The following is a 16,666-nucleotide window of genomic DNA, read 5'->3' as shown; positions in this document are numbered from 1 at the left end:
ATGATTAACAAGTACAAGTGGGTTACCCATAATCCTCTTGACACCAAATATGGGTGGCTCACCAATGAGGCTAGATCTTTTAGTTTGCCTTCCAAGATATGTCGTTTGAGTGTCCATCGGACCAACTACCTTCTTCCCCTCTCAAAAGAAGCCGAATACATCATCCGTCAACAAAGGGGTGAAATTGAAATGCCCCCCTCCTCCATTGTCACACCACCCTATCCATTCAAGTATCAAGAGTTCAAACCCGAAGGTGTTGAATCAAGCAAAGACTACATGACTCTACTTATACAAGAGATGCACAAACAAGCTTTTAAGGATCGGGAAGATGCATACTTAGTCCGATATCCACCCCTCCTTCATTTAGCTAGGCAAGGACTACTTGATCCTTCATGTCCTTTGCCTAGTTGGGCGGATAGGGAAGTCTTCTTTCCAAGTGCATCTAGGGGTGAGATTCCGGGTGACGATGAGGTTGTCGGTGATGAGGTTGTTGATGAAAGCATTGATGAAGAGGAAGAGGCTAATGAAGAAGAAAAAGATGATGAAGAAAGTGAAGAGGGAAGTGGTGATGAGTCCACTTCTATTGAGGAAGATGATGACAATGATGATATGGTGGAAGACTGGCAAGATTTGGAGGCTCCTACCCTCTTGAGGTTTGTCTACTTCTTTCTTTGTTTTATTTATTTATCTTGATCATGTTTGGAGAGTCCTGGCAACATAGAGGACTAACACCTCGGCCCCATTGAGGTGTTCTTATTTCATTGTTCCTACTTTTGAAAATCCAAAATGACAAATTTAGTTTCATGCATTGCATCTTGTGTGCATGAACTACCCCCAACTTTAGGACATTAGAAATAATGCCTATCTCGGTTTGGGGAAGTACATGCATACGCAACGGGAGGTAATCTAAATTACGCTCTCCGTCATAAACAAAAACACATGCATCATGTAGTGTAGATTAGTGTAGCTTGCATTTAGTGTAGAAATCATGTATCATGTTTGCATAATTTCCCATCATTTTGGCCATTGAGGACAATGCCCATATTAGTGTGGGGATGGGGAATTCTAACTTAACTCCAAAAAAAAATTGAAATTTTTTGAAAAACCATAAAAATTTGAAAATTTCAAAAAAAAACCAAAAACAAGTTCATTTCCTTTGTAGTGTAGTCATGTATATTTTGTTGTATATATTGTGTTTGTTCCATCCTTGTTCACATTGATTGACTACGCCACATCCGAGACATGAGGATATTGAAGACCGCATGGTATGATCTTTCCAATCTCCTTTTTCCTCTTTATGTTAATGACTATGTGGCTTTATTTTGATTGATGCGGTATAACAATGTGAATTTAGGACTTGCATTTAGTTTATATGGCATATTAGTTGGTACAATCATATGCATTAGGATGTATAAATGGTTAATTGCATCATGGCATGTAGTTTGCATGTTAGAAAAATTTTGTGAAACCATCTACTTGGGAAGCTTGACAAGTGTATATAGGCCCTAGTAGATGCTTTTTCTTCTTAAGACTTTGCTTGTGAGAATACTTGTAAAACACCCTAGGATGTGTCATGCTAGTATCCTTTGACCCATGGATTAAAGCCTAGTCAAGAGTACCTTGTGGTGTGATAACTCCTTGGCTACCGTTTATTCCAAGGTGACCCTTGAAACCATGCATCCATCATCCATGTTCTACCACATTTTGTCATCAAAGGGAATGGGCACAAAAAGAAATTGATTTGAGTTCAAAGAAATGAAATGAAAAGTGAAAGAAAGTTTGCAAATTGCATCAAATGAAAAGAGGAGCAAAAATAGACTCCAATGCTTCAAATATAAGGCACCCTCACTACATATGGGGTGACTTTGAAAATGTTCAAAAGAAATGCAAAAAGTTGAAAAGTTGTCAAGTGTTGAAATGCCAAATATCAAAGAAATGGCAAGAAAGTGTTCTCAAATGTTATATGCCATAAGAAATTGGGGGGAAAAACAAAAACAAAAGCAAACTCCCAAAGTGAAACTCAATTATCTATCGATCCCTTTATCCATCGTATCCATTTTTGTGCATGGTAGAGAGGGGACGACCCTTCTTCTTGTCTAGGCAAGAGGGGGAATTCCGCGATCCTCCAGTGTTTCTAACACCATAGGGAGTCTACTATTGACAAAAGCATTTAACGATTGAGGACAAAGGTACTCTAGCTTGACACAACTTGGAGGTGATTTATTGGTATCCTTCTAGGCTTAGTAGTTTGAAGAAATCGCATCTATGAAGGAGTGTGTACCCTTGAATTGCTTCCCTTGTAGATAATTTCTGCCACTTAGATGAGGAAAGTGCCTATTCTTTTGTAGATGCATCCATTATTTGATTTAGTGTGCTTAATATTTGGATGTGTCGCCATTTTGGCAAGACCCACCTTGCCTTGCAAGAAGGCATCCTACCTCATGGTTGTCTTGTTATGAGTTGTAGGGGCGGAGTGAGACCCGCTAATTGTCTCATATTGGCTATATTATTAGGTTAGATAATGGTCCTAGTCTTTGTCACCTCTTTACTCGGGACGAGCAAAGGTTCGGTTTGGGGATATTTGATGTGACCATAATTAGAGCATATTTAGTCCCCGAATTAGCCTTGTTCCCATGCTTTTTAGTACATATTTGGGTCATTAATTGTCTTTAGTTCTTTGTTTTGCATATTCTTTGAGATTTTGATCCCTTGGTAGGAAAGGAGTGCAAACCTCGCATTTTCATGGCAAAATGAGGCTAAATTGATTGAATTCAATGACCAAGCATCAAGGAGAGGCAAGATTAGAAGGCCTTTGTGAAGGAAATGTAGATTCATATACATGTTAACATACTCTTATATGTCTAAATAATTTGTCATAAAATTGAAACGGATCTTATGCATGCAAACAATAATATAAATAGAGGAGAAATCATGTCCTTACAAAATGGATTTCGGCTATTAGGGCACAAGAGAGATCACCTATCTCTTCTTGTTCTTGAGCTATTCCAATGGAAGAACAAAGATCTAAGTGTAAGATCTCTCCCTATGCTTAATACCCAAGGCTTCTCTTAATTAAATCAATATTATAAATACTAGTTATAATATTAATTATAGTAGAAAATTGAACCAAAAATATTTATAAACACTTAAGTATTTTCGGTTTTGATGAGAGATGAAGAGAGGATTTTATTTCTCTAGAACTTATATTTTGGATGAGTTGAATGAATGAATAATCTAAAACATTTTAGAGTATTATTAGGTAAAATTATAAGAGAAAACAATGATCATTTTCTCTTCCCAAAAACCGTGTAAGAGGGGCTTTAGGGTGAGCCAATGCATGGAGAAATTGTTCTTCACAAGGAACAATAGGCTTGCATGGCTAGGATGCTATATAATCATTGTGTTTTCCACTAATTACACACAACTTATAATTAGCTAAAACACCTTCTAATTTTCGGCCCTTTGCATAATATGGTGTCCATATTATTTTTGTCAATTGTCTATATGTTACATGTCACATGTCACATATATTTGTTTATGTATTTTCATCATATTAAAAATCAACGTATTAATAAAAATACGTCATATACAAAATCGACTTAGTAATTTCATAATTACTTGTGCCAAAATATTTTACCATTTATAAATCACAACAGATTGTATTTATAACAATTCATTCAATTTAATTGTTACATTAAACAATTTATTTCATCCGAGTAATGATACAATTCAATTACTCAGACCGTACCTTATTAAATCCCATTTCAATATGATACGTAAATTTTACTTCCAAAATCATCCGTCAATTTTCAAGTAATTTAATTAACTCGTAACATTATACGATTAATTAAATAATCAATTAAGAGTATTGCCCTTTAGGTATGACCTAGGGGTCAACTGATCACCACCGTCACACGACAGTAATGTCAAACTCTAGTCACCAATCATTACCGATATATGTTGACCGATTGACAAGAACAATATTACTTCCCAATTGTATTCATTTTAATGAGACTTAAACATGTGATCATCATGATCAACAGTCGTGATCGCATTATTGTCGGAGGACACATATTCCAACAATCTCCCACTTGTCCTCGACAAGTGTGCGTCACCAATTCTCTTGTCCTATTACTATCTCCCACTCAATGCAAGGTGTCTTTCAGGTCGTACTTGCAAGTGATCATATCGAGAGTGGTTTCCTCGATCTGGAGAATAACTGATTGACCGGATTTATCCACTCTGGATGCCATCCGAGCGTGGCCACGCATTTCCAGTTCATTACTCCTCGAGTGGCCCTGAGATATTGTTATAACCCGACAAGGGGTGGACAATTCCTATCGCACTCATTCCTTCGACTAGCCACAGCCATCATAACCCAAAATATGCCCATTTGACCCCATTTACGAAGGTCGTAGTAACACAAATCAAAGTTAATCTGAAATCGTGCCATCTTAGGCGAATAGTCTTTAGTCAAAAGAATCGACTCATTCGAATACTATAGTAGCTCTCGCCACGACCAGGCTATATAAATTTGCCAGAACTCTATAAGCGGTCATTAGGCCCGACAAAATGTTCCTAACAGTCTGCCTATGTGATCGACTAGTCATCTCACATGACTCTATGGCACTTGAACTTGCCATCAATCGCATCACACTCTAGTCACTTCGAGACGTCACCTCATATAAGTAACTATGGGCAAAAACAATGTTAATCCATGTTCACTTTAACGGGGTTCAATTGTCTCCACAACCCGTTTGGATATAACAATGTACCAAGTGAGTTAATAATAACTCAAACGACAAATGTCGACATCACACTCGGGTAGTCAATATCATATTACAACCTTGTGATGTTTATCATAAGTGTAAACACTTATCGATTGCAATAGAAGTTTAACATCCCATGTGTCCACGTGTTCAAACTTCTTACACTTGCAATTTCCTTCACATTCATGTTCTCATACCATGAATTTTACCAAGCATACATCAAGGTTCTCGACCTTGGTTTTGGTTCTTTAACTTGAAAGAACTTTCTTATTGATCATCTCATAATGAACGAATTTGTGATGAATAATACAACTTGTACCGATCAAGTATTCCATCCACACACAATGCACTAGGTATATGTTTTGTAGAATCTTGTAACAATTGACAAGATTATTAGCTTAGTACTTCTCACAAGTCCTAGCTTTATTAGGAAAGATTGTTTTGAGTAACCTCTTATTTAACCAAGTATCTTTCCAAAACTTCTCATTTCTCTTTCTGGGCTTGAAAGATTTGGGATTCTCATAAATCCTCATATGTGCTCGGATTTTCTACAATATGTGCAAACTCTTGACACACAATAGAACATCCGTCAATCATCGAAATCGCTCATCGGATTCTACTCGAGAATTCATGACGCTTCTATTATGGCTCACCAAGTCAATCATCATGCTCTTATGCATATGATTCATAATTGGACATGTACATGATTATTCTAATGGCGGAAACATTAGTTACTAATAATCATGAGATCAACCGTTCTCAGGTTCAATGAACTACCATGACTGCTAATGGTAATCCCATTTTTCATTCACATGAATAACCTATGTAAATGTTGATACGATGTGTATCTCTTTAATACTAATCCAACATCTCATGATGTAATTGGATTCATCATTGTCCATTTTCATCCAGAATTGAAAACTCAAAAGCTTCTTTATGAAAGAAGATATTAGCTCGTCATTCTTTAATGAGTAATGAGTTTTATACATTCAAGGATGATAGCTCCCACTAAATTCTATGTCTTCACATGAGAATTACCTAACTCCCACTCAATTCTACATATTTCGAGATGACTTCTTAATCGAAATTTGTCAAGAATATAAATATAAATCGCTTTGCCAAGTTACTAGGATAAAACCATATATGTTCCCATCATATCCTTTCAAAATGCCTATTTTGAAGTGGTCTAATCTCAACCTTACGGAAAGAGATTTTAAATCTCTAACACACTCATGTCATAATGATGTGTAGCAATGTCATCATTCAAATACAAATAATATTTAGAATAGGTCCTTTGGAATACCCTTTCGGAAGGAGGTTTAACCATTTCATAGCGAGGTTAAACAATGATATTTGCGTGGTTAAAATGTTGGCTATTGAAGATATCGGAATATCAATCTTTGCAACTTGATCATAACTAGTATGTTACTATGATTCATTTAGGCTCTTAAGTAAAACTCATGATTGAAACTATTGGTCAAATGATTCATAACCTTAGTCAAAAGCTTGTTAAGACTTTACATTAGTCATTTTTCTTTCAAAACTTCTTTTGGTCTCCTCGTGTAGTTATCTTGAGAATAAACTCTTACGATTACTACACTTGGTCTCCTTAGTCATATAGAACTAACTTGAGACTATAGATCTCATCTTTTTGGTATATTATGTAAATAGATATACCTTCATTCAAATCATTCTCTCTTGCGTAGATCTTCATGTACACAAGTACACAATTATATCTTGCCTTGTGTGTTGTGTCCTCATTTTTCTCCCACTCTATCTTTAGAATGAATACACTAAGCATTCAAAGATAGCATATGAGACACAAATTAATGATGTTGAATTATAAGGAGAACTACCTCATAGGTTGACTAATTGTTATTGATTTCATAAGTGTACTTGGTGGTTGACATACCTTTAAGAGAGTTCATAGACTCAAAGTCACTTTATAAATGATCATACACAAGCCTTAAGCATGTGGACATATAATGAAACCCGTCATTATAGTTGTCTATGGGATCACTTTTAAGTGAATAATCTTATGTTTCAAAACGCAAGCATTTAAAGATGAAATTTTAGAACATAAAGGATAAATGATAAAACGGGTGACTTGGGTTGCACACCAAGTCACCATCATCCAAAATACCAACCATTATCCAAAATACCTTTCCATGTCGAACACGGAAACTTAAAGTTCTAAAATTCAAATCATAACTTAAAATAAGACAATGAAAAACAAAGCTCCATAAAAGCTATCCTTAGCTTCTTCATGGTTTATCATGCTTGTTTTTCTTTCCCCTTGTCTTTGCTTGGTGGAGGCCCTATTTACAATAAAAAGGGAAGATACATTATCACAACTTTTGCATCATAATACCATAGTTGAATTTGAAACATAAAAAGAAGGTTAGTCATTTACCTACTGGAGTGATCTTTCCAGCTTTGATATCACCAAGGTATTTGGAACAATTCCTCTTCCAATGTCCCATGCCATTACAATAATGGCATTTGTCAAGAGGACCCTTCTTGACTTTGGAGGTGCTAGCTTCACAAGACTTAGCTTTGGTGAATGTGGGAGCTTGCTTCTTGCCCTTTCTCCCATTCTTCTTGAACTTCCCCTTACTCTTTGTGCTTATGTTAAGCACATCCTTGGGAGGGTTCACATTTAACCCCATGTCCCTCTCGGCTTGCACAAGTAACTTGTGCAACTCCTCAAGAGACACATCCTTGTCTTGCATGTTGAAATTCACCCGGAATTGTACATATGCCTTAACTTTAGACAAGGAGTGTAGAATCCTATCTACGATGAGTTCTTTGGGGATTTCAACTTTTTGAATCTTCAAGGTCTCGACAAGCTCCATGAGTTTGAGCACATGAGGGCTAACTTTTTGGCCCTCTTTGAAGTCGAGATCAAAGAATGCCGCGGCCGCCTCATATTGGACGATCCGCGGAGTTTGTGAAAACATGGTCACAAGTTTGGAGTAAATCTCATTAGCATTGCCCATTTTGAAGGCTCTCCTTTGGAGGTCCGCCTCCATCGCAAATATTAAGACATTTTTCATTGTGGCGGACTCCTTTTGGTAAGCCTCATAGGCTTCCCTCGTGGCCGCGGTGGACCTAGTGGAGGGTTCGGGTGGAGAGGCCTCGGTAAGGTAACGAAGCTTGTCGTCACCTTCGGCGGCTAATTTGAGTTGGGCATCCCATTCGGAGAAATTTGACCCATTCTTTTCAAGTTTACATCGATCCATAAAGGATCGGAGCCATGATGAAGTAGCGAGTGGTGTAGCATTAGGAGTTGGTGTTGCCATTGTTATGAATAAGAAGTGGTCTACAAAACAAAATATGAGGAGTAAAACAATTGTCGTTTTGATTATACTCGTAAAAATGTATGATTTAAACAAGTTTTACGCATTTTTCTAGTGACTTCTACCCAACTAGATAAATGATTCCAAGACCCAAATTCATATCGACTTAGGCACGGTGGGGCCGATACATCCTTCATCAATATAACTCGGTAGATTAACATTTAATCGATTCTACTTTTAGAACTCTTGGTCGATAATATTACATTAACAATTATCTATAGCCCAAAACACATCGACAAGGGCACGGTGGGGCCGATACATCCCTTATCAAATACTTTTGTTGAGTTCAATCCAAATTTCGAATAAATGTGTCCATGATCCAAACCCACATTAACTTGGGCACGGTGGGGCCGATACATCCCTCATCAACATGAATTCGGTGGATTAACATTCATCACCCACTTCCCCTACGTAACAAGGTTTGTACCCCGGTGGGGCCGAGCGCACTCCCTCGCGAAATAGGTTTTCATGGTTTCTACTATTTGGTAAGGCTATGTCTCAATTGATAGTTTTAGCGAGAGGTCATGTCAAATTATTATCTATCACGTTTTAAGTGAACTAAAGCGGTGAACTACGATAATTATATTTGACACGGTCGAAAAACTCGATAAAAGAAGACAATGCATGTTTTAGTTATGGCGATTTAGCGATGCATGTGACATAAAATAAAATGCAAGCATAAAGATAAATAAATCCTAGTATGGCCTTTCCTAAAATAGAAAAACTATTAATCTATTACAAATTCGGAAACCAACTCCATTGGTCCCTTGAACTTCGGTTGTGGCACACATCTCGAGGTAACACCGTCTTTATGTATCGCCATTCTTGAAGTAATCCGTCTTTTGGAACTCCGGAATGAATAAAATTACATAATAAATTACATAATTTCCTATTATACATTTGTAACTAAAATAAAATAAATCTATTAAATTACAAAACGGTGATACGAGATCACAATAAAAATTACAACCGAATCGATATTCCCATACATTTCGGGAAATACCAATTAAAATCTAAGGCCATACTAAGTAAAATTACATAATTCAAAATTACATAAATTAAAATTATGACAATCATAAAGAAAAATGCAGCATTATAATATGTATGAACATGCTCAATTTTTATGCTAAATCGCCTTTAATTAACCAATATCATATATTACTCGGTTTTTACGGATTTGCGTGATTTCAACATTTTATAATCACAAAAATACATAAACTCATATTTATGCATAAGTTAATTACCCTAACCTCTTAGGACTCAAAATATAGTCTTCACTAATAATTTTGACCATAATTAACTTTTATTTACAAAATTGTTCATAAATGGACCAAAATTACAAAAATAAGCTATTAAACTTCAAATAAATCCAAAAATTTCAAATAAATTCAAAATTTGAAATTAAAATTCATGAACATTCTGGAAAAATCCATGACACTCATAATGTTCAAAATCATAGGTTAAAAAATTTCGAAATTTTTCCGGAAAAATAATGTTGCGGTTTATCGATTTATAATAAAATAATCATAAAAACATGGAAAAATTATTTTCACTAACTTTTCAATTTTAGATCTGAAAAATATAATAAAATGCAACATTATACGTTTTTCCCAAGTCATAGATTATGTTTTATTAATTTTACACTAATAATGTCACTATTTATGCTAATTTTTCTTCAAAAATTCATAAATCATGCTAAAAGACTTCTTTATAGCCAATTATTTTACACACATTTTGTAAAATTGCATGTGACAACATATTAATTTTCTATGACCAGATTCTAAATTTAACTCATATTAACCTATTTTTCTCTTAAATCCATATTTAATAATGAAAAAATCATTTTTCGAGCATAACAAGTGCAAAAATTATGAAAAATTACAGGTTATCTCAAAATAATATATGTGATAACATATCCAAAGATCAACTTAAAATTCGAAGTATAGCTAATTTTCGACCAAAAATGACATTTTTATTCATAAAATCACATTTAAATGCCATTATTGTAAATTATGAACAATAAAAATCCGAAAAATTAACCAAAATATCCTAAAACATTTTAGGACCAGAAATATTAACATGCATGTAATAATTTCGTGATATAATAATAACACAAATTTTACAAGTTTTATTTTGTTATTCATATAACTCGGAAAAACTTTTAACCAATTTGCATGCAAACAACCGTGGCTCATGATACCGATTGAAGGAAATGTAGATTCATATACATGTTAACATACTATTATATGTCTAAATAATTTGTCATAAAATTGAAACGGATCTTATGCATGCAAACAATAATATAAATAGAGGAGAAATCATGTCCTTACAAAATGGATTTCGGCTATTAGGGCACAAGAGAGATCACCTATCTCTTCTTGTTCTTGAGCTATTCCAATGGAAGAACAAAGATCTAAGTGTAAGATCTCTCCCTATGCTTAATACCCAAGGCTTCTCTTAATTAAATCAATATTATAAATACTAGTTATAATATTAATTATAGTAGAAAATTGAACCAAAAATATTTATAAACACTTAAGTATTTTTGGTTTTGATGAGAGATGAAGAGAGGATTTTATTTCTCTAGAACTTATATTTTGGATGAGTTGAATGAATGAATAATCTAAAACATTTTAGAGTATTATTAGGTAAAATTATAAGAGAAAACAATGATCATTTTCTCTTCCCAAAAACCGTGTAAGAGGGGCTTTAGGGTGAGCCAATGCATGGAGAAATTGTTCTTCACAAGGAACAATAGGCTTGCATGGCTAGGATGCTATATAATCATTGTGTTTTCCACTAATTACACACAACTTATAATTAGCTAAAACACCTTCTAATTTTCGGCCCTTTGCATAATATGGTGTCCATATTATTTTTGTCAATTGTCTATATGTTACATGTCACATGTCACATATATTTGTTTATGTATTTTCATCATATTAAAAATCAACGTATTAATAAAAATACGTCATATACAAAATCGACTTAGTAATTTCATAATTACTTGTGCCAAAATATTTTACCATTTATAAATCACAACAGATTGTATTTATAACAATTCATTCAATTTAATTGTTACATTAAACAATTTATTTCATCCGAGTAATGATACAATTCAATTACTCAGACCGTACCTTATTAAATCCCATTTCAATATGATACGTAAATTTTACTTCCAAAATCATCCGTCAATTTTCAAGTAATTTAATTAACTCGTAACATTATACGATCAATTAAATAATCAATTAAGAGTATTGCCCTTTAGGTATGACCTAGGGGTCAACTGATCACCACCGTCACACGACGATAATGTCAAACTCTAGTCACCAATCATTACCGATATATGTTGACCAGTTGACAGTAACAATATTACTTCCCAATTGTATTCATTTTAATGAGACTTAAACATGTGATCATCATGATCAACAGTCGTGATCGCATTATTGTCGGAGGACACATATTCCAACACTTTGTACATACTATAGTAGATGGGCAATGATGAGAAAGGATCCTTGCATCCCCGAGGAAATCCTCAAGGACTTTATGAAGAAAAAGGAAGAAAAGAAGAAGGAACAAGACTGCCTGACAATCCGTGCGGATTGCCTTGAATCCGCCCGTCCACCACGCCACAACCCGAGCGGCTTCTCCCGAAGACGCCCGGGCAAAACCACCCAAAGACGCCCGTCCTCCTTCACAAGACGCCCGAGCATAAGCTGCCAAATCCGCCCGTCCCGTGCTAAAGACGCCCGGATTCCCAGGTAGTCCCATTTCGTCTTCTACAAGCTTCAAGGAAGGATGCACATCGTTTTCTAGAGACCGGAGTCTCCCAAAAGAGATCGGCGTTTCCTCAACAAGGGACTTAATCGTCATTTAAGCCCTTAGTTAACCCTAATTCATGCACCTAATCCCCACTATAAATACCCCATTAGTCTAATTAGAAGAGCATGTTCTTCTTAGCAATATTTAGTGTAGTTAATATCAATCAAATCTCTCTTTAATCTTGTAATCAACATTTAATCAAGTTTTAATACAAGTTTTATTTCCTTAATCTCTCTCTTGTTCATCCTTTAATTTGGGTAATTGAAGATTATTTGGGTTATTATTGGGAGATTGACAACCTTCCAATCAAGCATCAAGTACTTCTTTTATTCTTTGCTTTATTATTCGAATCATTAGTAGGTATAATTCTCTTAATCCCTTTTTAATTATTGTTAATCACTTTCATTTATTCATCATGTTTCACTTTGTTGGTATGATTGACAACCTTGCTAGCATGTTCAACATGATAATGAGTGAGTAGTTTCCTTTGCTAGATTAATGGGTAATTAGGGGAAACCAACATGGGGAATGATTCATGCTTAAATTAATATGCTTTCATAGTTTATTTGCTTGCTTGTTGTGATCTCAACTTATGCACATGTTATGTTTGATGAAATGTGAGCCTATGAATCCTTGCATTTTTTACCCATCACCTATCTTTTCAATGAGACTTGTAAGACATAAACCAACTTGAGTCTCATTAGACCATGCATATTGTTGAGTAGGGAAGATTAAGTCGACTTATAGGTGTTGTACAATCTAATCGATTCGGCTCCGGGACCCAAACTTTCCTAGGATTGTAAGACATAAACCAACTCGATCCATCACAACAATAATTGCTTGCTTATAACTTGAGAATATGTTTGTATGATCAATTCCCATGAATCCCCTATGACCCCATGACACCCTAGTGCCTTTTTATCAATTGTTTACATCCCTTTTAATTCATCTTGCTTGTTTACTTTCATTGTTATTTAGTTTAGTGACCTTCTACTTCAAACCCCAATTGTGACACCCTTAAGACACCACTAGTTACAATAGAAATCTCATCTCAATTCCCGTCCCTTGGGATCCGACCTTTACTTGCCTCTTTACTAATTGTAGAGTTGTTGGTGAAGTTATAAATTGTGTTTTGGTCTAGGTGCTCTTGACAACAAGTACTGAAAACTAAACCCCTCACTAGGGATCACGACCAATAGGTTAATAGGTTTAGAAACTTAACAGGTTAACAGGTCTGAAGAAATACAGCTTGCAGGTTTTAAGGAAATTCTGGACGAAGGAAAATCAAAAACAGAAAATAATAAGATATAAAGAAATAAATAAAGTGAGCCAAGGAAGGCCACTACCATCATATTTATATAAAGCCCGTACCCCCTGGGGCAAAGGCACCAAAATAATTGTCAAGGCCAGGGATGACCTCCGTGACCAGCCAAACACATAAAAACAAGAAATTAAAATTGTCTTTTCAGTGACATCCTGGATGGGCCAATACCATCAAGAAAAATATAAAATTACTGCTCTCCCTTGGAGACAGCATCAGCAATACCATCTTTAGCCTGATCAGCAACCTACTCCTCATCAGCATCAACATCTTGCTCCCCTGGAGTATCGACCTCTTGTTCATTACCCATATTGTGTAGGTCAGGATAGATAGAAGCAGCAAAGGCTATCTCAGCTTCGGGGTTCCAATTTGCCCTGGCCTCCATAGGCTCCGACATAGCAACCATTTTCCCCTTGATATAGAAGTACAGGGAAGCATCGTCAAGCTTGAACTCCAAATCATCCCTCTCCAGAGTAAGCTCCTCATTCCTGTCCAGTGCCTCCTGCAGAAGCTGCTTACTTGAGCTGGCCTCAGTCTTGGCAATGTCCCTCTCAGCCTGCACCTTTGCCAAGTTAGCAGTCCCTACAGCCAGATCAGCCCGAGTGAAATCCAATTCAGACTTCAGCTTATCAAAATCAGATCTCATAAGATCAATCATGGCCACCAAAGAGGTAGCCTGATAAGCATTATGAACACAAGCTGCAGCACCCTGAACAGAAACAGAAATAGTATAAATATTATATCATAATAAAGAACCTCATATATATATATATATATATATATATATATATATATATATATATATATATATATATATATATATATATATATATATATATATATATATATATATAAGCAAAATAAAAGCTATGTACCTCTCTCACAAATGCCAAGGCACTGCCAAAAGGTCGACAAAGATGATCTACTGAAGCAACTGCCTGAGTAGCGGTCTCAATAGGATCAAGGGTAAGCATAACATCAGATTTGGAAGTGGCATAATCACTGATTTTCACCTTGGCAGCCTCCAAATTATCCACCCTGGCTCGCACCTCCCTGACTGGTGCAGATAAATCAACTTCCTGCACTTTCCTCTTCTGGGCCGCTAAACATGTTTCAGCAGGAGCAACCGAAGTAGGAGAAACCTTGGGAGTAGCAGCCAACTCAGTTAAATCAATGACAGCCTTTGGAGGTCTGGGCATTCTAGCAACACCTTCAGTTTTCAGGCAACGAGGAAGGTGACCAACCCCACAACAGAGAGGCCAAGACCTCTCCAATTGAGGAATTTCAAGGAAGGCAGAGATGCTTGCAGTAGGGTACTCAATTTTATTAGACCAATCATCAACTACAAATAAGAAAGGTATAAGTCATTTAAATATTTACTTTCTTTAAAACTAACAAATAAACATACAGGATAAAGAAAAAACTCAGGGTACTCACCATCAACACAGGCATCATAATTCAAATACGCCAGATCAGGACCCACAGAATTGGTCCTGATAAACATATACCAAGCAGCCCAATTCTTGTCATAGCCGCTATCTAGATTTCTAAGAAGAATAGCGGCTAAAGCCCTTGGCTTGAAACTGATCCGGCTAGGACTGTTGGTCCTGACAGCATAGCAGGCCTTTAAGTCCTCCAAAGAGAACGAAATATTGTATTTTATGCAGAGATATTAAACGGAGCAGACCGCCTTCCATACCATGGGCATCAGTTGGTAAGAAGGCACACCAATTTCTTTAATAACATCCACCATAAGTGGAGAGAAATGAAGCTTGCAACCAGCCCTGAAGGCCCAATCATGGATGCAGAACCAGCCAGGACACGACCAGTCTGCCCTGACAGGAGAATTTTCAGGGATCCAGACTTGAGAATCAGCAGGAATGATTCCCTTATCCTTCAAGACTTTTTCAAATTCAGGTTTCAGACGATTTGGAAGAAACTGTTCATCTTTCAAAGCTTTTGTGGGTTTAAATTCAAATTATTTGTGGAAGATGGAAATCATTTCAAGAGGGGAATTGGTTGGTTTTTCAACCGCAAGAGGTTGAGTAATTGAAGGGCCAGGAAGATTTTCAGAAACGGTTTCTTCAGGATTGGAAACGAATGGAGTTCCAGGAGACATCACTCCCCTGGAAGATTTCTTTTTCGCAACCGTTGTTGAAGATTAATCGAAGATTTATTACGGATTAATTCTGGAAACTAAAAGAACTTGAAGATGAAGATTTTTTGGAGAATGATCGGATTATGGTGGAGTTAAAATCAATGAAGTGAAGGCTATTTAAACTTGTGGACTTGGGCCACGTGCACGCCAAGCCAATCTGTGGACGTACATCGGTCTTTCTGAAAGCCACGCTCGGCGGCGTAAAAATGCTTTCGACCGGATCATTTTAGATCGGCCGGTTTCGTCTCGGCAAAGGTCTCGAAACGATGCTAGAGATATTCTGAGTCGCCACCAAGTATTGTGGGATGCTTGGAACCCGTTCGAATCCACTTTATACCTACGGCAACCAAGGCAAAAAGCGGTGTTTGACATAGGTACTAAAGATAAGGAATCATCCCTCTTTAGCATCCTATCTCTAGAATGACTCTCGTATGCCCTGGATAAGATCGTCAACTATCCAAAGTTTATGAGTAAGAGGTGAAGGTACGTATTGGGAAGCCCTTTAATCGGACACCCAAATTTATCTTGGTGTTGATACCTTTATTCAAATCATTCTCCCTTGCGCAGATCTCATTTACACAAGTACACAAATTTATCTTGGTGTTGTGTCCTCATTTTTCTCCCACTCTATCTTTAGAATAAATACACTAGATATTCAAAGATAGCATATGAGACACAAATAATGATTTTTGAAGTATAAGGAGGACTATCTCATAGGTTGACTAATTGTTTTAGATTTTGTAAGTGTACTTGGTGATTAACTTTCCTTTAAGAGAGTTCATTAACTCAATATCACTTTGTAAATGATCATACACAAGTCTTTTGCTTGTGGTCATATAATGAATCCCATCATTATAGTTGTCAATTAGATCACTTTAAGTGTAATCATATGTTTCTATGAGCAAGCGGATAAAGACGAATTTTAGAACAAGGATAAAAACGATAAAACGGGTGACTTGGGTTGCAAACCAAGCCACCATTATCCAAAATACAACCATTATCCAAAAACATTTCCATGTCGAACACGGAAATCAAAAGGTTCTAAAATCCGAAACATAATTAAAATAAGACAATAAAAAGCGAAGCTTCATGGAAGCTATTCCTAGCTTCTCGATGGTTTCTTAAGCTTGCTTTTCTTTTCTCTTGTCCTTGCTTGGTGGAGGCCCTATTTACAATAAAAAGGGGATACATTATCACAACTTTGTATCACAATAGCATAGTTGAATTAGAAACATAA

Source organism: Silene latifolia, chromosome 6, assembly GCF_048544455.1.
Source record: "Silene latifolia isolate original U9 population chromosome 6, ASM4854445v1, whole genome shotgun sequence".
In the NCBI taxonomy this organism is placed as follows: Eukaryota; Viridiplantae; Streptophyta; class Magnoliopsida; order Caryophyllales; family Caryophyllaceae; genus Silene; species Silene latifolia.
This window is presented reverse-complemented; position numbering follows the sequence as displayed.